The sequence below is a fragment of the Delphinus delphis genome, chromosome 20, assembly GCF_949987515.2.
Source record: "Delphinus delphis chromosome 20, mDelDel1.2, whole genome shotgun sequence".
NCBI classification, from domain to species: domain Eukaryota; kingdom Metazoa; phylum Chordata; class Mammalia; order Artiodactyla; family Delphinidae; genus Delphinus; species Delphinus delphis.
The window spans coordinates 17,334,479-17,361,215 of NC_082702.1; the positions used below are offsets into that span (position 1 = coordinate 17,334,479).

A 26,737-nucleotide genomic window follows, 5' to 3' on the forward strand; every position below is an offset into this window, starting at 1 on the left:
GCTCTGGCCGCTGCAGACCCAGAGCATGCCTGCGTGGCTTGTCCCAACCCTTGTTCCTCCTGAAGTAGAAGAAATTGCAAATACACCAGTACCAACCAAGTGACATCGGTTGGGCCAGGCTGTGGGTCAAGATGGGGGTACCCCAGGACTTCCCTGGTGGTCCAGTGGTTAAGACTCCATGCTTCCACTGCAGGGGGCGTGGGTTCGATCCCTGGCCTAGGGTCCCCTTACCTTCACTGGGTCCTACCCGCCCGGGCCCAGGGATACCACCCTCTTTCCACCCAAGGAGCCCTTGGGAACTTGCCCCTCCCTGGCACAGGGTAGTGCCCGAGGGAGGCTGAGGCCAGGGGGGCAGATTCCAGCGGCCTCCGAGAGCACAGCTGGGTGGCTGATGGGGCCCCAGACCAGATGTGCTGCTCGGCACAAGGATGGCCCCTGCCCAGGGTCTCCTTGGTGCGATACCTTGGTCAGGGAACCCATCTGCGACCTGGCACCCAGGTGCTGGGGGAGGAAACCCTAACTCTTCCCCCTCTGCATCCAACCTGGGGGGCGCGAAGCAGGAAATGATACTAAGAGAAGCCCCTCCCTCCTCTGCCCAGACAGATTCCCAAGGACTAGACGGTGCTCAGCAAAGCTCTGAGGCTGAGGAGAGTTAAACTGCAGGTTTAGATTTCTCCCCTCTACAGTCTCTGTAATTATTTTTTCACTCAGTTAACTTTAATTAACCTGCTCCAGGCCTCCACGCACGGGAACGTGCGTGAATGCTGGGCTCTCTGGGCTGGCCCGAGCAGGGGTTTCCCACGGCCTCCCAGCTTTTATGTCTGGGAGGCAGCGCTGAGCCGGGCTCGGTTTGCCTCTGGAGTTGGCTCTGGGGTTCCAGCTGGCCCTGACCTCGCTGCAGTGGCCGCTGCCGCAGAGAAAGATGGCTGCTTCCCGCCGTCACCAGGGACACTCCCACCCTGGGCTTGCGGTGGGTGAAAATGGGTAGCCACGTGTCCCCAAAGGCTCAGACCCTGAAGCCCCTCGTGAAGGGGCTGTGGCCTACCCCTCCACGGCTGCCCCAGATGGGACTGTCCTGGGGACCTGGCTCATCATCCTGCAAAGACACAGATGCGAGAGCGCAGGCCCCAGGCTCCGGGAAAGGACGAGGCCACTCTCAGCGCTGCCCACAGCATGCCCGGCACCCTGTGGTCTCCCAGGCCCTTCCCTCAGTGAAGACAGGCCCTGAGTGCAGGACCCACCGGGTAAGCCTATAAGCAAGGCCGCAGCTGTAAGGACACCCAGCTTATGCTGGCCGTGGTGTTGGCACACCTCCTGCAGCCACACCGGCCTGCAGAGTCAGACACGAGGCCAGGAGGCTGATCTGATCTAAGGAGGCGGAGAGGGAAGGAGAGAGGAAGGCGGGACGACAGGATGGCAAATTGATGGCCAGTGTACACAGCGGCCCGGTTAAACAGCTAATAAAGAGCTGCCTGATCTCGACCCAGAGACTCTATTGGATGAGAAAAGGGGACTCAGACGCACATGTGATCGTCATCGCACTGTCTGTACAGTGGCTGGCCCTGCAGAAGTGAGTACAGAGAGCTGGTCAGTCCCTTTTTCTTCCTAATCTGTCACACTGTCGCCGTTCAAGCCAGTATCGATTCCCCTTGTCCTGCAGCCACGACCTGTCCTCGCTTGTTTCTGAACCTGCCCAAACCAAGTCTGCCCAGTGGAGCCAGGCTCCAGCAGCCCATGTGCCTGGAGCCAAGATGAGGACCACATCCCCGCCCCCAAATCTGGGGGAGAAGAGAACACAGCCCCAGGACCTGCACCTTCACTGTGGCAGGAGCGTCAACCATTCAAGTGTCTCATTTCAGTGACTCTTTTTTTTGTTGGCCCCCAAGAGAATATAAGCCCCTTCCCCCACCAGCCCAGGGAAGCTGGTGTTAGAGTTGTGTTTGGCTTCCCCTGCCCAGACCCAGCCCTTAAGCCTCAGACCCCAGCCTTCCCCCGCCCCCGCCACCACACCCCCCCCCCCCCCCCCCGCGGCACTCCTCCCAGTGGGGGCTCTCACTGAGAGACCATCTGATTGGCTAACTCCCTGCTCCACGTAAACAAGAATCAAAGGTTAGCATGCCTCCCCTCCTGGGAGACGAGTTCGCAGTCTGGCTGGGTCTTCAGTGCCCCAGGAGGGGGCCAACATCACATTATCCACAGGAACGTCCTTCCTTTAAAGGGAGGTAGCTGAGAGGTCACCAGCAGACCACCAGACACTCCAGAGGGTGTGCACATCTGATCCACTACTGTTCCCGTGAGGGTCCTTGTCTTCAAAGTCACACGTTATTTTCAAGGCCGTGGGGAGAGCTGTCCAAAGGCTGTCTCCCTCTCCAGGGAGTTGAGCTGCTGCCTGGGAAGGGGTCACCACACTCTACCACAGGCTGGGGCCGGGCTGCCCGGGGGCCCATAAACACATTCACCGGCCTCCGCCCCCAGCTGGGAGGACTGGTGCATCCTCCGCACGCGCTGCATCACCCTCGGCTCTGACAACAAGTGGAAAAGCCTCCCCTACTTCCCTGCTTCCCTTCCAAGGCCAACAGACAATAAGAAAATTCAAATAGCTGGGGGTGGAAGGGGGAGGGGGGAGGCAAGAAAAATAAACAGCCCGCTGAGTTTTCAGAAGGTCCTGCCCTTCTCCCAATTCCTAGCGCTCCCAGCGGCTTCTCTCCCTGAGGCCTGAATGACACCACCAATTTTTACAGTAAGAAAAAGAAATCCAATTAATCTTGTAAACACCTCCTGGGACACAGGGCAGGGCCAAGGATTTCTCCTATTTCCTTATTTATCTGATTTAAAAATTCGTCTCTAGAAAATTCACTTCAGGGCACAAGCAAGGACTTGGGAATTCAGCCAACAAAACACACGCACCTCCAGTGGCGAAGGGCCGGCAGGCAGACGGACGGACGGCTCCAAGGACACAGTTGGCTGTGGAGGCTCCAAGGCCCAGACACTCGCCCCAGTCACCCAGAGGACGCTGTGTCCCGCTGGAGGCAGCAGGATGCATCCAGCCACATGCCCACCGGGGGCACTCACTTGGTGTGCAGACCCCGGGCCCAGGAAAGTTCTCTGTCTAGTCAGTCTCCTTCCCTAACCGGCAGAAGCGAAGCAGGAGCGAAGAATGACGTCCCTCCTGGCTGAGGGTTCCAGGAGAAGCTGCTCATCGGGAGACAGGCTGCTATGGCAACTTGAGGAGAATGGAGCCAGGCACTGCCGTCACCTTGAACCCGGCACCAAGCGTTCTGCCAGGGCAGCAGAGAGGGCTGCGCCTCCAGCTCTGCCCCGCACCGAGGCTGGCGCTGGGGCTCACCTCCCGGCTTCCCTCCTCAGCCTCCTGGCCTCAGTAACTCATTTGCTCTTTGCTGAAACAAAGCACACAGCCCAGTCCCCTGAGAACACCACCTCCATCTGTTTTGTCAGACGAGTTCTTCCATGTGTGTGGCTCCTGCTTACTTCTGAGATGGGGTTCTTCTTGATTTCAGGTCCTTAAAATCCTCCAGCTAATTATAACTGCTCTCACGGCAGTGGTGGAAGCAGCAGCAAACTCTGGGACGAGTCCCTCCAGTTTTTATGCCTAGGCGTAAAGTTGCAATGCTCTGTGAGGATGACAAATGGCTGCAAGTGCTGAGACTCTGAGGTCGGGCTGCAGACTCCTGCCCCTCCGCTGCCACCTGTGTGTGTGTGTGTGTGTGTGTGTGTGTGTGTGTGTGCGCGCTGACCTGGGTCCTGAAATGGCCAGGGCCCAGCCTTGGCACACCCAAGTAGGCACGACAGCACCCCATTCCTGGGGGAAGCAATTCACCTGATATGCATCCCCTGTTACAAGGCAGGGAGTCCTTCCAATCCCCCATGCTCTCTGCAGGGGGAGGGAAAGGGGACACTAAGGTGAAGGCCGAGGCATAAATCAGGCTCAAACAGCCCCAAGCCATATCCCCACTGCCCCACTAGGAACACCACAGCCCAGCTTCCCACCACTGCGCATACAAAGAGGATGAACGGAAGATGAACAGCAAGAGGGTCCTGAGAGCCTGGCCAAGGTGTCACAGGCTGCAGTGCCTTCCACTGCTACTCTGGGTATCATCTCTGCCCAGAACGTCTTATATTTTCAGGGTGTTTTATGACAATGGAACAGGGTCGTGGAGTAGTAATTCTACAGGTAGAAAAACTGAGTCCCTCCCCACCCCTGCCCTGGCTGTACCTCCAATCTTGTGAGCATGTGTACCTCAGTTACAGCCCTTCCCCCACTGTGTGGAGAGCATTCACATGCCTGTTTCAGACTCTTTGCTCATCTCTGTACTCCCAGCACTTAGCACAGTGCCTGGCACAGGTGATCGATAAACTTCGCTGCATGTTGAACGCGCCTGAGTTCATAGACAGAGGTGATTGGGCCATCCGGAGAGAGGCACTCCATGAACCTGGAATTTTAAAAAGGTCACTTATGTTTCAGGGAGCTGTGGGTTTGTTTCGATCAGGTCTGGCTTGGAATCAGGTCCAATGAGTAGTCCAATCCTATGACTGAAGAAGAGACAAGGAACTGAGCTCCACCAGGGAGCCCAATGGAACCTGACAGCTCCCAAACACCCAAGGCACACGCACCACCAGGATCCTCATGTTGGTGGGGCAGGTTTCCAATCATGGGGCTTGAAGACTCGTCTACTTGTAGAGGTAAGTGACGACTCTCTTTCTATATATACACGTGTATTAACACACACAACACGTGCACAAGCAAATATACAAGTAAGTTAGAGGCTGTAAAATGGATGATTCCCAAACCTTTAAAACACAGTAGGATGACAGGAAACTCCCAGACAAAACTGGAGGTTGAACGTGTTGATCAAAAGCCAATGAAAGCAACACATGGTGTAACATGGATGAACCTTGAGGACGTTATGCTACGTGAAAGAAGCCAGTGACAATAGGACAAATACTGTACGATTCCATGTAGTCAAATTCAGAGACAGGAAGTAGAATAGTGGTTACCAGGGGCTGCAGGGGAGGGAGGGAGGAATGGGGCATTATTAATTAATGGGTACAGACTTTCAGTTGGGAAAAATGAAAAAAGTCCTGGAGATGCAGAGTGGTGATGGCTACACAACAATGTGAATGTAGTTACTGCCTCTGGACTTAAAAATGGTTAAAATGGTAAGTTTTCTATTATGTATATAAATAACAGTAAGGATAGTAATTTTACTGCACTAAAAAAAAATCAATGAAAGCAAACTGAGCAGAAATCACTATGTTATCATTTTGCTCATCCCACAGGTGACTGGGTGTGGGCCCAGAAGCTGAGGAGGACCAGAACGGTCAAGTTCACGCCTGTGTGAAACATGACCAGGACATAGAGGAACTAAGTTTACGAACCCAGGCAGCCCCCACACAAGCGACCAGATGTCATGGGATGGACACAAGGCTCAGAGTGGAGCTCAGGTTCTGGGCCTGGCTGCCCCTCCAATTAACTGTTGACCCTCAGGGCTTGATTTTCCTAACCTTGAAATCAAGATGCGTCCGAAATATGCACTATAGGTGAGTTTCCAAATTCCTTGCAGCTCTGGAGTGAGACAAACACCTATCCTGGAGAACAGAAAGGCACCTTGGGAATTTTATCTGCGTGAGGCCACTTTCAGGTCCCTCACCCACAACTGCTGGCTATCCCTTGCCACAAATCTGGGTCAGTGCTGTGCCCCTATGGACCAAAGCTGCCAAGCTGTTTCTCTTCGAGATAACTCTGTCCTTATTTGAGGGGGCAAGGGACGCTGATGCAAGTGTCCAACTGAAAAATGTGTTCTCAGGTTCTTTCTGATCTACTCCTGAGGCCTGGGTGGTTGACGCGAGTCTCTCCTGGGTCCACTCTCTACCTAGGTTACCACTGCTCTATGTTTGAACCCACTGAGCCCAGTTGGGACAGTGTCTCACCTAATGATAAAAATCATTTTAAGGCAGAAATCTAAACAGGGCTAATGATTTGAATCCCACTGTATCCATGGTCAACTTTGTCATTTAAAAATCTTTAATTCTTAAACAATGTAAAAGGGGCAGCATGAGGCGTCCTTGTGGTGATGGAAATGTCCTCTGTCTCGACTGTATCGATGTCAACGTTCTCACTGTGATATTGGACTGTAGTTTTACAAGATGTTACTATTGGGGGAAACAGGATAAAGGGTACACAGTATTTCTCTGTATTACTTCTTACAACTGTATGTTAATCTATAATTATTTTGAAATAAAAAGTTTAATTAAAAAAATCAAGAACTTAAAAAGAAAAGGTACCGGCCTTTCAGCTCACGCATAATGGAAGCCCATTCTAATGTTGTGCACGTAAATAACAGATAACCATTTTCACGGATTAGCGCCATCCTCTGTTGAATAAGAAACATTTTATAGGCAAGGGACTATGCCTTTAACGGGAAAATTTGATGTGTTAGCAACTACTGGTTGATCTTTGTGTATTTTTCGGTTGCAAATTGCACTTTGAAAATGCAAACAATTATTAATATTGATTTGGACTAAAACCATATTGAATTTCAATGTACTTCCGGCTCTTTCATGAATCTCCCCCTGGATAATACTCTTTTATCATAATCAATGATAAAAGAGTATTTGCATGCTCGATTTCTTTTCAGTGAGGGACGTTGAAGAGGGCTGATGTGATCCATGGATACTGAACTTCACAGGGACAAGGTTGGCTCCAGAGTCCTCTGCCAGGTTCTCAAACTTAGCAGCTGGGACAAACTTTCAGGGCCACTTTCCCCTCTGGTCTTTATCCAAACCGATATTACAGAGCACAGGCTATGAACAAATGCTCAAGGCCTGGAATGGGACTTAGTGTCACAGTTTTTAGGGGAAACGGAAAAGGAACAGACATTTGTCATGCTTTGTTAGCGAACGTTCCAGGCACTATGTGGGATACCACATAAACATCTCATTTAGCTTTCACACAATAACCTCTTGAAGTGAAAATCTTTATCCCTATTTGTCACAGGCTTTGGTTTTCTATAAGGAGATGCTGTGATGGAGTTTGGGGTACAAGATGTTTATCAAGGCTCAACATCTATGAAGGGAAAAGGGAGGAAGGGGGAGTGAGCAGAAGTCGGTCAGGGTTTCAGGTCCAACATAGCCTGGATGGGAACTCTGGAGTAGGTGTTGGCGGTCAGAGCACCCTGCAGCAGGCAGAAATGGCTCTGCCTGGATGCCTCTACCTTACTCAGTAGCTGGATGTGGGGTGCCCAGGGAAGGGCATGACCCGGGATAAGGCAGTTTGCTGCAGATCCCTAAGGAGCTGACGGCTGACCACCTGTCCCGCGGGTGGTCAGTGAGTCCTTCCTGGAAGGGGATCCAGGCAGCACATCTCCAAGTCCACTGCTCTGTTTTACAGATGATAAAATTAAGACCCAGAGAGACTGTCAAGGTTACACGGTAAATAAGCCATCCCAGATCTGTTTGTCTTGCTTCTTCCAAACAAAAGCGTAGATCAGATTATCCTGACCTTCAATTACGGAGGCACGAAGGTTTGAAAGTCTCCAGAGGAACATGCAGAAAGTTTGACTGCGTAAGCAGATACCTTTGTTTCACCTGCAACGCGCACGACTAACATCCCTGCAACACGCATGCATGTGTCTGGGTGCACACACACGCTTACTTCTTGGCAATTAACTCATTGCTAATGGTAGGCGGGGACGTGGATTATCTGGGTTAAAAGTTCCCCTGACGGTACAGCCTGGAGAGCATCTCCCCACAGTAGAGCCTCTGCATCTTGCGAAGCGCAGCAGACGACGTACGAAGCCGCACGGCCTCCTTTTACTTTTAGAAAGCACTGAGCTACTCACACTTTCCAGCTGCTTTGAAATCCACAGCCACAGCAGGGAAAATTACAGGGAGGAAAAAATTGCATATTTACTTCTCAAAATTGAAAGTTGGGGTATAATATGAACAGAAAGGAGTGTATGAGTAAACCCAGAATGCCCTGGGCCCTGGCAGAGTGCAGCTGCCTCTAGTTGCAAACTGAATCCACAGACTCCAAGGAGTAGAGAATGGCTAGGAGGCTTGGCTTCCTTCCAGGGAATCCCTCTCCCTGCGGCTGGCGCAAGGAAGCCCCAGAGGACTTGCTTTTGTGCTCCCAGCTGCCAAAAGTGCCTGGCACAGAGGAGGTATTCGGGCAATGTGTAGTGAGTGATGAAAGGCTAGGAGGAGGAGGGAGGAAGGGAAAGGATGCTTGTACACTAAGGCCGGCTGGGCGCTTTGAGTTGAGGTCATGTGGAGCCCAGCAGGTGTGCCCTGGGTGTCCTGTGGGAGCAGGCTGGCCTTTCTAAGCTGGTGCCAAGGCTGACCGCCACATTCATGATTCCTACTAGTCCAGCATGATTTCCCCTGGAGCTCTTCTCAGAACAGGCTGCTGGTTCCTTCCGATCTAAGGGCTCAAAGACTAAGGATATGGCAGAATAACCAAGTTGTCTCTGTCCTGACTGTTCCGTGGAGAAGTGGGTCTCTCTCAGGCTATCAAGATGGGGCCAAGGCTGTGAGTGACCTGGAAGTCCTAATGAGCAGCTATGCATGAGGTAGAAGCCTGCCTTCTCCATGAGACTCTGCCTCATGTCTCCTTCCACTTGACTTCCTGTATCTCAAGTCTCCTCCCCCTCAATGCCTTTTCACCATAGGGCTGGAAAGACATAAATTTAGGACCAACCTCCCCTCCCTTCCCTCTCCCCCGACATCCAACTGTACACTTGGTCCCCTGCTCCTGTCCTGTCTATCTTTTCCAGCCCCTCAGTGTGGCTGATTCAGCACCGGGGTCCGGGACAGCTCCCCACCTCCACACCACTTCTGGCAGTGCATGTGCTGTCCCTCCCTTTTCAAAACCGTCTGAGGGCACCCCGTTGCCGAATAGTCCAAGTTTAAATGTCTCAGCATGTCCCACAAGGCAAGTGAGTATCCGGTCTCATCTCTCACCATTCCCTGACAGCCCCCAGGCTGGGTGAGAGGCATCCAAAGAGCCCCTGGGCTTTCCTCCAACACAGGTAAGAGTGAGAAGTTAGTGTAGAGAAAAGACCACTGGGCTCTGAGTGTGTGCTACTCTCAGCACTAAATTTTCTCCCTGGGAGACTTTGGGGATCATCATTTTACATCTCTGAGCTTCAGTTTTCCCAACCAGTCAGTCAGTCCCAGGTGGACTGATACCACACAGGGCTATTTGTGAAGATTCCTGCTGTGATGGGATGCTGTCCTGGGGTGGAGGAAAGAGACTCAGGGCAGTTGGGGTGAGCTTCTGAGTCCCAGTCCCTTCCCTGCAGGGCACGTGCTCTCCATGGTTGGTCTTGCCCTTCTCTCCAAACAGTTCTGCTGACTTCTCTGCTTACCCTGAACAACATACAAGGCAGAGGGAGGGGTTCTGGTTTTCCTCTCCCTGAGCCTGCAGCCTCTTTTCTGCTGCCCTGCGTCCTGGATGTTCTCATCTTTCAGCTTCAAGGACACAGGTAGAAAAGGGTTTAAACCTTTATGATCCCTGGACATGGCACTCTATGGCATGTTTGCCAGGCTGGAGTGGTGGGCAACACCCAGTGAGCTGGGAGCATCTGAAAACAGAATGGCATCAACACAGGCCCCACGTTGTGCCCTATACCACTCTGCATGCAAAGGGTCACTTGAGCCTTGACTTTTTACGTGGTTGCTGAAAACAGGAAGACACAGGTGCAAAAACACATTTTTATGACGAGACTCAGACTGGCCAATCGATGGTCTTCAGTGAACACTTGTTTAAAGCAGCCCTGTCCTATAATAACCGTAAGACATTTTAATGTGAAAATTCTTTTAAAGTAACCCTTGGTAGCAGATCCAGACCTTCAGATTTTCTGGTTTGAAAACCTGGATTTTTAACTTGATATTTCCTGATTCTTACATTGGTAAGTAATGTACATTTTAAAAACCGACTTGACCCAATAAAAACTCATGTCCAAGTTGGATTTGGCCCGGGGTCCACCCATTGCCAGTCCTGCCATGAAAATTATAGCCTGGATTGGGGAAAAGCGCCCAACCTCTGGATAAAAATGATGCCTAACAGTTCAAGGAATTTTTGTGCAAAATCATCTGAGGGGAGAGAAAGCTTGTGAGTCAGCTGAAGTGGAGTGAGACTGCAGCAGCCTCGCTGGTCAGGAGCTGCTTCCTACAGCTCTGTAACCAGATGGCACTCACGCAGAAACAGGGCCTTCCAGCCCAGGGCATCTGTCTCCACCTGGAGGACAGTCACTGTGGTAGGACAGGGGAGTAGTGACACAGTATCCCAACCCAGCAGTCACACACACACACACACACACACACACACTCGTATGCACCTGTTATGGGTTGAATTGTGTCCCCCCAAATTCATATGCTGAAGCCCTAATCCCCAGTACCTCAGAATGTGACCTTACTTGGAAACAGGGTCATCGCAGAGGTAATTAATTAAGATGAGGTCACACTGGAGTAGGTGAGCCCCTAATCTAATAGGGCTGATGTTCTTATGAAAAGGGGAAATCTGGACACAGACATGCACACAAGGAGAATGTCCTGGGAGGATAAAGGCAGAGATCTACAAGTCATGAGATGCCAAAGACTGCCAGAAATCCCTCAGAAGCTCGCGGAGAGGTCTGGAACAGATTCTCCTTCACCACGCCCAGAAGGAACCAACCCTGCAAATACCTTGATCGCAGACGTCTACACTCCAGAATGGTGAGACAGTATTTTTCGGTTGTTTAAGCGCCCTCCTCATCTGTGGTACTCTGTTATGGCAGCCCCGGCAAAGGAATACAGCTCCTGGGGCGGAAGGCTCAACCCCCACCCATAGGGCAGCGTCCTCGGTGGGACAGGAAGGAGCTGGGGTGTTGCCAGGAGACCAGCTCTTGCCTGGTTCGGTGGTTGCCATCAACTGTGTGCAGTGTCAGACTAAGCGTTTGCCATGAGTCCTGTGACAACCAGCATGTGTTTGGAGGTGAGCAATAGAAAACCCAGCTCGGTGGGAATCCCGAAGTTTCATGGTGTCACCAGGACCCAGGTCCTTCCTGTGGCTCTACTCCTCTGTCCTCAGGCAGGTTTTATCCTCAGACGGCTCCTTCACGGTTGTGCGATGGCTGAGCCGCGGTCCAGCTCACAGGCATCCTCGTTACATCCAGCAGGACAGAGGGAGCCCCGTCCCCAGCTGGATCCCAAGACAATGGCACCTCTGGGGCTGGGGGAATGCCTTCTGTTGGTGGATGCAGGCCTGGGTTCCTGGAGCCAGTGGGATGGAACTGGCCTCCCTGGAGCTGAGGGTGGGGTCCATCCCTCCCAAACCCAGAGACTAGGGTACGAGCTGGGGAGGGGTGATGCAGAGCTGGCCACTGAGCTCACTGCACAATTATCTCCTTTGCTCCATATAAAAGCCACATGAACAAGTATAACCCCCATTTTACAGATGAGGAAACAGACTTAGAGAGGCTGAATAACTTACCCAAGGCCACACTGCTAGGAAGTGGTGGAGTCAGACTTGAATTCAGGTCTAAGTCCAAAGGACGTGCTCTCCACCACTCCTCCTGTTGAGCCCTGGAACTAACCCTGACTGTGACCAAGGAAGCCACATGCCAGGTACACGCCAGCACAGACCTGTGTCGGTCAGTGGGGAGGTGGTCAGGGCTGCTCTGCCGCTCTCGGGAGCCCTCTCTAAGCCACACCCTGCCCGCAGCTCTGGCCTGCTGGCTCCCAAGCAGATACTGGCCTTGGTGAGAGCTTGAGGGACAGTGAGAGCAAGGAAGGTCCTAAGAGGGCCCTCAGCTCATGCGTGGAAGCGTCTATAACTACATGTGTGCACACATGTGTGTGACCGTGCAGACGTGTCTCTGTGATTCCATCCTGTGGATTGAGTGGGTGAAGGGCCGGGTATGTGTGCCTGGCCTGGGTGAGCGTGTAAGTGGACATGTGTGTGTGAGTGGATGCGTGTGCGTGTGTGTGCCCCTGTGTGGCGGTTCCAGAACCTCCCACCCCTCTGCCCTGTGACCACCAGCAGGGAGCACTCCAGCTGCAGCCCAGGCCGTTCCCAGCTCCTGGCCACCAGGACACAGACCACAGCAGCCCTCGCTCCCAGATCAGCGGTGCTCCCGCACCCCCAGCTGCTGCCTGGGGTCAGGCCTCCTTCCTGGCAGAGGAGAACAAGGCTCCCTTTTCTGCAGGGCCCGGAGGGAAGGTGGCGGGAGGGTGGGCTGCGGGGGGCAGTGCTCAGGGGTGGCAGCCCAGAAAGGCCATCTGTGCTGTGCCTCCCACTCTCCCCACTCCGTCCCTTTCCGCCTCAGGGTGCATCACTCTGGCGACCCCTGGGAACTGGAAGCTAATTTTCCATGATCATTAGCGATGGAAAGACCTCAGGTTCTGCCTTTAATTAAAGTCAAACGCGGGGCTGAGGAGCAGCGCTGCATGCAGGCATCCTCTCCTCACTTGTAGAACCATACGCAAGTAATTAAGCCAGGCACGGAAGCCATAATTAAAAATTTCACAAACCCCCTCATTAGCTGAGCAGCCTGCACAGCGCAGTGGAACCGAGCCCCCCCTCCTGTCGGTAGCAGTTCCTACAGATGGTTGATTGGGGCTGGGGGAGGGGGCAGGCTGCACCTAGCTGACCGTGCACCTGGCAATGAGCTGACAAGACTCCTGACCTCCCAGGCCAGCAGTGATGACCTCTCACCTCTATCTAGGAAGCTTCTAGCCAAGGGCTAGGGCTCCCAGAGTGTAACGGGTGGATCCATGTTCATACCCCCAACCCCCACCCCCAGGTCAAGGAGGACCACGACACAGGACCCTGGTCCCAAATCTCACAGTCTCCCTGGCTCGGGTCCCATCTGTGCAGGGCGGGATGCACTGACGACGCGGGAGAAGGGTCTCAGCTAGCGATTAGAGATGGCGCCAGTCGGACATCCTCAACCCCCCCTACCCCCCAGTGTGCCTAGGAGGGAAGCGGGACCCTCGGATGGAGGCAGGCTCAGCAGATCCCTTCTCTCTCCCAGCAACTGTGTGTCCCTTCAACTCCTGCCATGCACACAGATGTCCCCAGGCCTGGTGGCCGCTGTGCAGCAAGTGACCCAAAGGCCCTAGACAGGATACCTCCACACACCCCAGAAACACTCCATCAGCCCCAGCTTCAGTCAGCTTTCAGACAGCTGTGAGTGGGGTGGCATGGCAGCCTCGCTGTTCCAGACATTCTCTGGCCCCCTCTCCCCTGGCCCGAGTCTCAGCCCCTGTAGACATCTGGTCCACCTCTTGTCCTGAATCGATCCTGCCCTGCCGCTCACCGCAAGCATAATCTCCACGTGCCCTCTAACACTGCCAAATGAATATTCACTTGTCCCGATCGCCGCCACTTGTTTTCCGTCTGGCCTGATCAATGGCGCTCCTCTGAAGGAACTGTTCTCGTCAGAAGCATGGATCGACATCTGGGAAGTTGCCCGGCGTGCGTGGGGACAAGATGTGTCCTCCCGGCCATGACCAGCTCACCTCATCTGCAGACCACTGGCCCTGTGCTGGGCCGGGGCGTCCACACAGCCAAAACTGGCTCTCAGCAACTGGCTCTCCTTTTGTGGATTTGGGGATCTTATGGGGCCACAGGAAGTCATGGAGCCCGAGATCTGAGTTCTGTCCTGCTCAGGTCAGTCTCCACCCAGAGGAGGTCCCATCTGAGCCTTCTGCCAGGTCCCCGAGCTGAGCCCTTTCCACCATCCTCGTGGTTCAGGAAATGTCATTTCTCTTCTGCCTCTTCTCTGGCAAACAGAAGGGATGCGAGCCCTTCTGCCAAGGGTCCTCAGACACATCCCTCACCGCCCTCCCCCCCACCCTGCTCCCAGCATGCTGTTCTCAGAAGCTGACCCAGGGCAGCTGAGTTTTTGTTCCTCATCTGTTCTCAACATGTTTTGACGGTCAACTCTGCAAGTCAGCTCAGGGATCCCTTCACTTCATTCACCCTCCAAGCCAAGCTGCCCTGATGGTCAGAGCCCTTGTCCCACTTCCTCTTACTGTCCCTCCACATTTCCTGGTTACAAACGCAACTGCCTAAGAACCTGCACTTTCAGCCACTGACACAGGATAGTACACAAAAGTGAGCCAATACACTTGGGTGGGGAAGGGGACTGTCCTACTGATACAAACCATATATAAATCTTACTTTTTGACCCAATTTGATTTTTTTTAAATAAATTTATTTATTTATTTTTGGGCTGCGTTGGGTCTTCGTTGCTGCACACGGGCTTTCTTTTGTTGCGGCGAGTGGGGGCTACTCTTTGTTTTGGTGCGTGGGCTTCTCATTGCGGTGGCTTCTCTTGTTGTGGAGCACGGGCTCTAGGCTCACAGGCTTCAGTAGTTGTGGCTCGCGGGCTCTAGAGCACAGGCTCAGTAGTTGTGGTGCACGGGCTTAGTTGCTCCACAGCATGTGGGATCTTCCCCGATCAAGGCTCAAACCCATGTCCCCTTCATTGGCAGGTGGATTCTTAATCACTGTGCCACCAGGGAAGTCCCTCCCAGTTTGATTCTTTAAAATTCATTGTGAAACATTTCAGATAGACAAAAAAATATTAAAATAATATAAGGAACAACTAGTGCACTTACCCTTAGCTTAAAGAATAAAACAATTACCAATATTTGGAATCTCTTTTGTACCCCTTCCTACTACTTAACCCCTCCCTCCCCCCTAGAGGTAACCACATGTGTTAAATACTTAATGAGCACCTACTATGTGCCTGGCACTGTTCTAGGCAATTAGGATCTACTGGTGAACAAAACAAACAAATATCCTGCCCTTGTAGAATTATATTCCAACCAGGAGAGAGATAGTGCTACGAACATGATAAATGAGTAAATTACAAATAACTCTAGAGGGTGATAAATGCTATGGAGAAAAGAATAACAGCTGGGTGATGGGGATGGGAGAGCTGGAGGCTAGAGGCAGTCTCAAGACCTAAGCATGTGGGAGGAGGCCTCCTTGAGAAGTGACATTTGAACCATGTGGGTATCTAGGGAACAGCCTGTGCAAAGGCCCTGGAGTGGGAGCATTCCTGACTCCCAGTATGTTGCAAAGAAGTGAACATAAGGAAGATGAAATGAGATAAGGTAAAAGAAGTAATGAGGGGCCAATCATGTGGGCTGTTGAAAGGATGTCGGCTTTGACTCTGAGTGAGATGCGGGACAGTGGAAGGATATTATGACTTGAATTTCAGCAGGACCCCTCTGGCCATGTAGATAGGCAAGGGCAGAAGCAGGCGGGTCAGGGAACAGGCAACCATAATAATCCAGGTGAGAAATTTCAGCTGTAACATGAAAATCTGCGTCTGCCATTCTCATGAGAATTGGTACTCTTAGAAGAGGGCTTTATTATGATGTTGAAAATTATATGTTTTTACTTTGTTGCTCTGATATCAATGTGTATCTCAGGTCCACTTGCTGCGCTTTTCTCATGTAAATATTCTAGTTCCTGAGAAAACTGTAAGTTACTCTTCATGTCAAGCCTGGCCCTCCCAGCTGTTTTTCTTACCTAGAAGTGCAGGAAACTCAGTTGCCTGGTATATGTGAATGAAATGGAAATGAGATAATGAGACACATAGTGATGACTGGAAGGAGGGCGATGGAGTGGCCAGGCTGCTTGGGTCCAAATCCCAGCTCCATCACTTACCAACTGTGTAGCCCTGAGCAAGTGACTTAAGCTCTATGTGCCTTGGTTTTCTCATCTGCAAAATGGGGGTAATAATGGTTTCCTCCCAAAGTTGTGATAAGGACTAAATGGGAAGTGCCTGGCACACAGGGAGTGCTCCATCATGTTAGCGGCTGCTTTGGGGAAGACGAACAGCGCTCCCCGAAGCGCTCCTCTCTCGAGCAAATCCATCAACCTGGACCTGGAGAAACAACTCCCTCTCGCAAAGCCTGAGTGACAGCAAGAAATGGGAGTTGTGGAAGCTTCCAACGGGGGTCTCCGAGAAATGTCTCAGGGACTCAGGCTAATAGGCAGACCCACAGAAAAATGTGACGCTCCTGGAAAGGGCTTCCATGAAACTGGCCCTTGAGCACGTCTTCAAGAAGGGAAAATGAGCAGCCGTTCCAAGCACTATGCCTCTGCAGCCGGCACTGGCCTTGGGCTACCTCTACTGCGTGTGTCACGACGAGCAGTGGGGTAGGTATATATTTCAAAGTACCGTGTTTGCAAAACTATTTCAATCATGTCTGCTGAGTATGCCAGACACTTCAGAATGATCAATTTCAAAAGTTTGATGCAGTTGGTCTTTTCGCTGATGATTAAAAACACGGTAACATCTACCTTCAGCCTGTTTACTCACCAAGCACTTTGGACAATTTCAGCTCAGACCAAGAGAACCCAGTGCGCAGTCCAAATTCAGAGAATTATGAGAACAGCACGGCATCCAATGCATTGGGTTTGGGTGGGTGTTTCTGGTTGTTGTGAGGTGTTTTGTTTTGTTTTGTTTTGACATAATTATTTTACTAGCAAGGTTGAAGTCTTCTAAAAAAACCTGGCAAATGCTGAAGCTTGGCAGGGAATGATGGAGTATATTCTGAAAATATTTGTGACGTTTTCCCTTGTATTCACACACACGCACACGCACACACACACAAACATACACACACACACACACAGCCCTTGTCTTCAATTTGGCATTGCAAACACACCCTTAATGGAAGTCTAATATTATTTTCCAATTCAGCTCATTTACTTCGAAGAAATTTGACTCCAGTTCAGAGACATAATCTATTCTACTGGTAGCCTCCAAGGCTTAGGAAAACAGCACTTCCTCTCTGATCACCTGCTGAGCCAGGGATCACACACACCTAGGTAGCTATGCACGGTTTCCTTTATCACCCATTCAGCACAGCTAATAGCCAAATAATAGATCTGACCTTTTGCAAAACTTTTAGCCTTCCACCCTTGTAATGAATTCCTCCGGGCTATGTTCTCAGTTTCTTCACTAAGGCAAGGTCTGGCTGCCGTAACAAGGTAGTTTTCATGGGAATTTGCAGTAAGGTGAGAATCTGTATCCTTTAGGACTGCAAGAGTTTTGCACAGACTCGTGACAAGATCCTGATGATGCTGGTTTCTTTCATGTGACATAGAGAATGACGTTTTGCAGGAAAAAAAAATGAGACCCACAGGTTTTAGAATAAATTTCATGTGATCTTGGTCCAAAATATTTTAAGATAGGAGGGTGGTTTGGCATTGACTGCCCAGATTTTCCAGTGCCTCAAGGAAGGTGACCCCATCTTTGCAAGAGACATAAATCTACCCTTGATACCAGCCTCATGTGTCATCATCGTCAGTTACCTCAAAAGGGACAAAGAAAGCAAAACCTGAGTCTTGATGCTCAATTTGATTTGCAGATGGCAGTGGGACCTCCACGGCCAGCAGCCAGAGGGTAGTGGGGCAGGCCCGGCATCCATCCACACGCAGGCTCCAAGAAGCAGGAACGTGGCGGTGGTTTGTTTCACATAAAAAGTCGTGAGCACAGTGTAGTGGCGCCTGTGGTGATGGAAATGATCTTACTTTGATTTCCAGCTCGTGTAGTGTTAGGACCAACTTCAACTCTTGGAATGGATAAAACTGAAGATGTAACAAGCTCACAGTCCCTTTTCTGTGCTACTCTCTAGTAAATACAAAAATCAAACTTTTCCTCAAAGCATATCCTCACTTTAAAACAGAAAATGCTTCTGTTTATGACACGTAATGGGAACCACAGGGCACACGGCAACATAAGCACACAATGACGGTCCACAATATACACAAGCGTCACAGAGCAAAATCTCTTTTGTTCGAAATTCTGCAGAGCCCCACCCACCAGAAGAATTGTAAAAAGCTTTCCTTTCTATAGTTTGATTATGAAAATATAATTTTATACTTTGAACCCTCCCCACAAAACACCTCTCCAATTATGAAATATCCTTTTTCAAGCATTTCAAATCCTCCTCTCCCTCCCCAGATACTGATACTCTTGCCTGAGCTTTATCTGCCTGTCCCTCTTCCTCCCATCTCCCTGGAGAAGTGCTGCTGTCAACGACCACCTCTGGGGAAGGTGGTGAAGCAACGCCACTTGCTTTCCAAGCCCTAATTGCTCAGAGCCTTTCTTTCCCTCCCCACAAAGCCACAGCACCTCTTCCCATCTCGGTTAGGACCAAGCCCCAACACCCAGCACGGTAGAGGGTGGACTTCCCCGAGGCTGTGTGTTCTCCCAGCCCCATGATGAAGACCAGTGGAGGTTCTCAAAAGGAAGGCAGGGGTTTAAGCAGTGTGCCTAGCATGGAAAACCCAGGGTCCCCAAGCTCTAAGCCTCTATCTATCCCCTGGCAACAATCGCTCAGATGCAGTTTAGTTAATTTCCTTCCACACCATCTCTGGGCATGACTCAGCACTCATGGCAGCCTTCCTGCATACAATAGCAGAGGGGGCAGAGTGGTGGGCATGAAGGGACCTCAGAATCATCCTTTCTCAAGCAGAGACAATTAAAAACCAAGCGTCAGATTTGCTCTCTGACATGTGCAGCGTTATGGCCACTCTCATTCTTTCCCTCAGGCCCTGTTGTTTTAGGATGATATGAAGTAACTCTAAAAATGGCCAATATTTCTCCCCCGACACAAAGGCATAAATCACTACATCTTTGGTGCTTTCTCTGCGGTATCGATTCTTCTCAGATCGAAGGCAGATGGTTCCGATATGGCATCATCTGATGCTCCCCCAGCTTGATTTATGGATTTCTTTGTGCATTACCTGAACATAAACGAGTCTTGCGTTATTTCTTGCACACTTGTCAAATTAAGGTAAGATATTCTTGTTGACCTTTAAACCTAAAAAAATTAAATGTGCCTGAGACATTTTCCAGCAAGCATAAAAATGAGCTGGGTCCTCAGATGCCAATTAAGAGGATGTAATTATGAAGGGGATCGTTGTCTGTGCTTCGGGTGATGATTTAATTTTAGTTTTAATGTGTTCACTCAATGGAGGAAAAGAAAATAAGCCGGTTACGAATAACCTCGTGAAAGAGACGAGAACAATTTGGCACGATCTGTCCCTTAATTTACCAAAATGGGAAGGAGCTGGGGGAGCTTGGCACCCCAGCCTTCCAGAAGGAAGGAACGCTTCTTGAAAGGTGCAGAGAGAAGCAGCAGTGGCAAGAACAAAAATAGAGACAAGGAGGCCGTTTGCTGTGATGTTACCAAACAGAGTCAGCACCAGCCTTCGGGCTGTGCGAGGGTGTGAATTGGATCTAACTTTCAGCAGGGGGAGGAAATTCCGTTTGGGCGCTGCATTAAGGCTTTCTCCTACGTTGTTTTTCCCTCTGCCCTTCCCACAACCAGGCCCAGACCCAGGAAAAGGGTCTCTGGGCAACATCCACATGGGGCTGACTACTGTCTGCCAGGACACAGATAAAATGAATGCACTGTTCACCCTCCTTCTACAAACCCTACTCTTCAAGGCTAGAATGATGTTGGCTGCACCTACGTGGTCTAGCCTCGGTGTGTACAAGCCTAGGAGTGCACACACACACCTGTGACCACATAGGGCCTAGCCCATATGAGGCTGGCTTTGGCATGCCTGAGGTCCCTTTCAGAAAAATACCCACTTTCATCACTTATGAAGATAGTATGAAGGTTAAAAGACAAGAGTAGTAAAAATAACTATGATTACAACAATTAGTTAAGGGATACACCAGATAAAAAGATGTACAATGTGACACATCAAAAACATAAAACATGGGGGATGGGGGGGTAATCATGTTGAGCTTTACAATGGGATCAAAATTAAGTTGTTATCAACTTAAAATAGACTGTTATAGATATAAGTTGTTACGTGTAAGCCTCATGGTAAACACAAAGCAAAAACCTATAGTAAATACACAAAGAGAAAGAGAAAGGAATAAAGCATACCTGTAAAGAAGGACATCAAATCACAAATGAAGAAAGCAAGAGAAGATAGGAGCAGAGAGGAGCTATAAAAACAGCCAGAAAACAATTAATAAGCGCATATCTATCAATAATTGCTTTAAATGTAGATGGACCAAATTCTCCAATCATAGAAAGGTGATAGATTAAAAAAAACAAGACCCTATGCTGCCTACAAGAGACTCCCTTTAGATGTAAGAACACACACAGACTGAAAGTGAAGGGTGGAAAAAGATATTCCATACAAATGGAAACCAAAAGAAAACTGGAGTAGCTATACTTATAGCAGACAAAATAGACTTTAAAACAAAGAAGGTAATAAGAGGCAAAGAAGGGCATTACAGACAAAGGGGTCAATCGAACAAGAACACGTAGCATTTGTAAGCATTAATGCACCCTACATAGAAGCAGCTAAATATATAAAGCAAATATTAACAGACTTAAAGAGAGAAATAGACAGCAATACAATAACAGTAGGGGACTTCAACACCCTACTTTCGTCAATGGATAGATCATCCAGACAGAAAATCAATAAGGAAACATTGGCCTTAAATGACATATTAGATTATATGGACTTTGTTAAGTATGCTTACAGAATATTCCATCCAAAAGCAACAGATTACACATGCTTCTCAAGTGCTTATGCAACATTTTCCAAGATAGATCCTATGTTGGGCCACAAAACAAGTCTTAATAAAAATAAGAGGATTAAAATCATATCAAGTATCTTTTCTCACCAGCATGGTATGAAAACAGAAATTCATTACACGAAGAAAACTGAAAAATTCACAAATGTGTGGAGATTAAACAACATGCTACTGAACAACCAAAGGGTCAAAGAAAAACATCAAAAAGAAATAAAAAATACTTGAGACAAATGAAAATGGAAATGTAACATATCAAAATTTATGGGATTCCCAAAAACAGTTCTAAGAGGGAAGTTCATAGCAATAAATGCCTACTCAGGAATAAAGAAAAGTCTCAAATAAGCAACCTAACTTCACACCTCAAGGAACTAGACAAAGAACAAATGAAACCCAAAATTAGTAGAGGGAAGGAGATAGGAAAGATTAGAGCAGAAATAAATGAAATAGAGACTAAAAAGACAATGGAAAAGATCAATGAAACTAAGAGCTAGTTCTTTGAAAAGATAAACAAAATTGACCAACCTTTAGCTAGATTTACCAAGAAAAAGAAGATTCAAATAAATAAAATCAGAAATGAAAGAGGAAACATTGCAACTGATACCACAGAAATACAAAGGGTCAGAAGAGACTATTATGAACAATTACACATCAACAAATTTGACAACCTAGGAAAAAAATGGATACATTTCTAGAAATATACAACCTATCAAGACTGAATAATGATGAAATAGAAAACCTGAACAGACTAATTATTAGTAAGGAGATTGAATCAGTAATCAAACACTTTCTGAAAAACAAGGAGTCCAGGACAAGACACCCTCACTGGTGAATTCTACCAAACATTCAAAGAAGAATTAATACCAATCCTTCTCAACCTCTTCCAAAAGACAGAAGAGGAAGGAACTCTTCCAAACTCATTTTACAAGGCCAGCATTACCCTGATACAAAAACCAGACACGGATGCCACAAGAAAAAAAAACTACAGGCCAATATCTCTGATGAACATAGATGCAAATATCCTCAACAAAACATTAGCATACCAAATTCAACGTTAAAAGAATCACATACCATAATCAAATGGGGTTTATTCCAGGGATGCAAGGATGTTTCAACATCTGCAAATTAGTGTGATATACCACATTAACAAAATTAAGGATAAAAATCATATGATCATCTCAATAGATGAAAAAGCATTTGACAAAATTCAGCATCCATTTATGACAAAAACGTTCAACAAAGTGAGTATAGAGGGAACATACCTCAACATAATAAAGGCCATATATGACAAGCCCACAGCTAACATCATACTTAATGGTGAAAAGCTGAAAGCTTTTCCTCTAAGATCAGGAAAAAGACAAGGATGCTCATTCTCGCTACTTCTATTCAACATAGTATTAAGTCCTAGCCACAGCAATTAGGCAAGAAAAATAAATAAATAAAAGGCATCCAAACTGGAAAGGAAGAAGTAAAACTGTCACTATTTACAGATGACATATTACATAGAAAACCCTAAAGACCCCATCAAAAAACTGTTGGAACTAATAAACAAATTCAGCAGAGTTGCAGAATACAAAATCAATATGCAAAAATCTGTTGCATTTCTATACACTAATAATGAACAATCAGAAAAAGAAATTAAGAAAAACAATCCTATACAAATACATTAAAAATAGAATAAGAATAAATTTCATCAAAGAGGTGAAAGACCTGTATATTGAAAACTTATAAGATATTAATGAAAGAAATTGAAAAAGACAGGTAAAAAATGGAAAGATATACAATGTTCACGTATTGGAAGAATTAATATTGTTAAAATACTACCCAAAGCAATCTACAGATTCTAGGCAATCCCTAATAAAATTCCAATGACACTTTTTCACAGAAACAGAATAATCCTAAAATTTGTATGGCACCATAAAAGACAACAAATAGACAAAGCAATCTTAGAAAGCAGAGCAAAGCTGGAGGCACCATGATCCCCGATTTCAAGCTATATTACAAAGCTATAGTAATTAAAACAGTGTGGGGCTGGCAGAAGAACAGACACATGGATCAATGGAAAAGAATAGAGAGTCCAGAAATAAACCCATGCATACTTGGTCAATTAATTTATTACAAAGAAGCCAAGAATATATAATGGGGAAAGGAAAGTCTCTTCAGTAAATGGTGTTGAGAAAACCAGACAGCCACACGTAAAAAAAAAATGAAACTGGACCACTATCTTACACCATACACAAAAATTAACTCAAAATGGATTAAAGACCGTAAGACCTAAAACCATAAAACTAGAAGAAAACATAAGTTGTAAGCTCCTTGACATAGGTCTTGGCAATGATCTTTTGAATCTGACACTGAAAGTCAAAGCAACAAAAGTAAAATCACAAATACAGACAACAGATTGGTGGTTGCCAGAGGCAGGGGGTGGGGGGTGGGAGAAATAGTGAACTGTTTTGTGGGGTTTTTTTTTTTTTAGTTTAAATAAATTGAATTTAAAAAATAGCCACTTAGGGACTTCCCTGGTGGTGCAGTTGTTAAGAATCCGCCTGCCAATGCAGGGGACATGGGTTCAAGCCCTGGTCCGGGAAGAGCCCACATGCTGCGGAGCAACTAAGCCTTTGCACCACAACTACTGAGCCTGTGCTCTAGAGCCCACAGCCAGAATTACTGAGCCTGCACACCTAGAGCCCATGCTATGCAACAAGAGAAGCCACTGCAATGAGAAGCCTGTGCACCACAATGAAGAATAGCCCCCGCTCGCTGCAACTAGAGAGAGCCCGTGTGCAGCAACAAAGACCCAACACGGCCAAAAATAAATACATTTATAAAAAAAAAAATACCCACTTTACAACCAACCTTTAATTAAATCTATCCCCAAAGCTCACTAAGATAACAAAGGGATCCCATTGGTAACGCCCAGCTGCCTGTTAGAGCCCTCTGTCCCCATCCTGCTTCGATATCTTGCGTGTACGCACACCAGCTGTCCCTGTCCCTCTCCTCCCTCTGTCCAAATGCCCCAAACCCCTTCTCTCCTCACACCCAGCTCTGAGCTCCATAGCCCACCCAGCCCCTCTCACCTTCCACTCCCTTCTTTTCTTTGCTGTGATAACTCTGCTCTTTCCTGGGTAACCCTGTTCCCTCTTCCTTCCGGGACCAATGGGATCTGTCTTTCTTCTTCTCATTACCCTGACTACACAAAGGCATGGGAAACACCAGGAAGACAGAATTCTCCTTATGAGGCTGGGAGGAGGGGAGGCTGAAGTGCCCGCCTGTTAGAGATGGTTTCCCAGCCACACCCCTCTGCAGGCGTCTGCATGTGTATGTGCGGGGACACACACACATACACGTGCTCACTTACCATGAAGGAGAGAAGACACACATACTCTTGGGTCCCATGGGGTGTAAGGTGCTCAGTCCCAGAAACAAGTGCTCCGTCTTAAGCCACGTGTCTAATTAACGTGGCCTACGTAGCTGGGCGCTAATAGGTCCTTCCTGTTCTGCAGCTCATGGTGCTTAACCTCAGCCCCCTGGCCCGGGAGAAAGCCGGGTGAGGCAGAGGGGCTCTGATGCCCCAGTCAGGAGGGCCGAGGGTGGTCCAGGGGCTCCTCTGCCCCAATCTGACCCTGTCCACCACCTCCCCAGGGCTGGGTGGGCCACTCAGAGTCCTCTTCAGGCAAACAAAGCTTACTGAGTGCAACCGTGTGCAAGTTCAGGTCCCTCCCAGACCAGCACAGGGTAGGGAAGCACCTCTCAGAGGGGCTGCTTCCCCCAGAGCCACAGAGGAGAAGTCCTGCCTCTCCTTCCTGGGCTCCGGCAGCCTAGCTTCACCCTGGAAGAGGCTGTAGGACAGTGCTTAAGAAAAGCAATGTTTTTTTCTTTTTCCTTCAGTTTTGCAGATCCCCAAACAATTCTTTCGATATGATGGTTCTGATTAGATGCCTAAAATACTTCCATTTGATATTTTTCTCTACTTTCATACCCATCTGTGTCTTAAACCCCTAAGAGTCAGCCAACTACGGCTCACAGGCCAAAACCCACCGGCGACCTGTTTCTGTAAATAAAGTTTTATTGGGACATAGACATGCTCATTTGTTTTCCTATTATCTATGGCTGCTTCATGTTACGATTGCAGAGTTGAATGGTTTCAGCAGAGACCTTTCGGCCCACGGAGCCTAAAATATTTGCTACCTGGCCCTTTAAGAAAAAGTCTGCTGACCTCTGACCTGAACTGCAAATATAATTCACTTATAAATCAGCAAATAAACTTTTGGGATGTCCAATAAACTTTGAGTAAGCCATTCAACACCATCACTCAAAGATATAAAAATGAAAATCCCAGAAGCTCAAGGTAAACCGTATAGAATCTCAATTCTAAACCCATACATCTCTTAAAATGACACACACACAGAGGAATATATTCTCATAGGAAAAAACTTCAAACAGTCCAATTAAAGATCCCTTTGAAAGTCACCCCAATCCAATCCACTCCACACTGGGATAATTTGCCCTAATTCCTTACAGACTTCTTTCTAGCTATGTATTTACAATTATGTAAACAGAGAATATACAGTTGTGGCTTTTTTTTGCATGCACATATTTTTAAGCCATAAATGGTATATAAGTACGTATTGTTCACAGTCTGCTTTTTAATTTAACAATACATTTTGGACATTTTTCCGAGGCAGTACATACATGCTTTTTAACCATCTAGAATATCTGAAGGTTGGGTGTTGCAAACTCTAATCTCAATGCACACAAACGTCTGGAGTGCCCGCTGAGCTTAGCATAACCAGCTATCCCTCTTCCCAGGAAAGAGGAGCCAACGTCCTTGGGTCACGTCAGAAAGCAACCTTTCAGTTGATGCACTGCAGGCCCCTGGCACACACACACCCCCGCCATCTATTTGAAGGCACTCCCCACCCCCGGAGGCCCTGGTCCTTGTCTACAACTTGTGCCCCCTCAAGGAGTCTTTGCATGACCCTCAGCCCCTCCTGGCAGAGTCCCTAAGAACCATGACTCCAAAAACATCACTCGAACGAGCTATTTGAAAGGAGAATCACTGTGAATTTAAATGACTTTCTCAGAAGCTTGACTTTTAAAAAAGGAAGATGAATCTGGCCCTTGCAAATAAAAAACAGATTGAGAAGCTGAGCTTCACGGAGTGACTTAAACAGGCATTCAGAGCTGGCACCCACTGGGAACAGTGCAGCAAAGGCGGGCGTTGGGAACAGGCAGAGCCTGGAACTTGACTCAGGAGCACCTCCCCCCGCCTTTGTATCTCCTCCTCTTTGCCCCCCGCCTTCATCATCCCCCCCCACCTTTATCTCCTCCCTTTGTTCCACAAACCCTCACTGAGCACTGCACCCACTATGTGCCAGCTTGTATATACTGCCCTCAAAGAGTTGCCAGTGATGCCAAGACAGTCCTGAGGCAAGGGACCATGGCATGTGGCTCTGGCCTGGGCAAAAGGATGTGCAAGGCGAGAACTGAAGGAGGAGCAGGGCAGGTAAGGGATGGGGGAGGGGTATGAACCTCTCCCACCAAATATGTGCAATTTTCTCTTTAAGAAGACGCACTCCGGCTGCTGATGGAGAACAGACCTGTGGGAGGGAGTTGCTCCACCCACCCGAGGGCAGCCTGAGTGGCGCTGGGTAGACATCGGCCAAAGGAGCAGGGGTCCCACGCACACTGTGCAGGGGCTGTGCAGGCTGCAGGGAAGACTGTGGCTGGGAGGTGGGTACCGCCTCTCTCCTGAAGGTCCAGCCGTGTTGGTCCAACCATGGGGCGCCAGACTGACCCTTCCTTGGGGAAGGAGAGAGGGGCTCCAGGGGGTGCTGAGCTCTCTCCAGCTGAAATTCATGAAGCAGCCAGGAATAGAGGAGCCGGGTGAAAACCCCACTGGACTACTGACTGGCTGGATGACCACACACACGGGGCTCAACCCTGGGTCCCTTTTCATTCATTGACTGGAATCAAGACAAGGCCGCCAGCTCCACCCAGCTTCCATGCCCTCACGTGGGGCTGGGATGTTTGTTAGAAACCTTCCTTCCTGCCATGAACACATGTACAGATGGACACCTGAGGGTGCTGGGGCTAAGGAAGGTGGTCAAGCTGAGTAAGGAAAGAACACTCATGCCTGGAAA

The 26,737-nt window shown here is 48.7% G+C and overlaps 1 protein-coding gene across 1 annotated transcript in view; it reads right to left on the reverse strand.

The window, feature by feature from the left end:
• CHST8 (carbohydrate sulfotransferase 8) overlaps positions 1-26,737 on the reverse strand; it is a 121,420-nt gene that overhangs the window by 66,611 nt on the left and 28,072 nt on the right. The window lies entirely within an intron of this gene.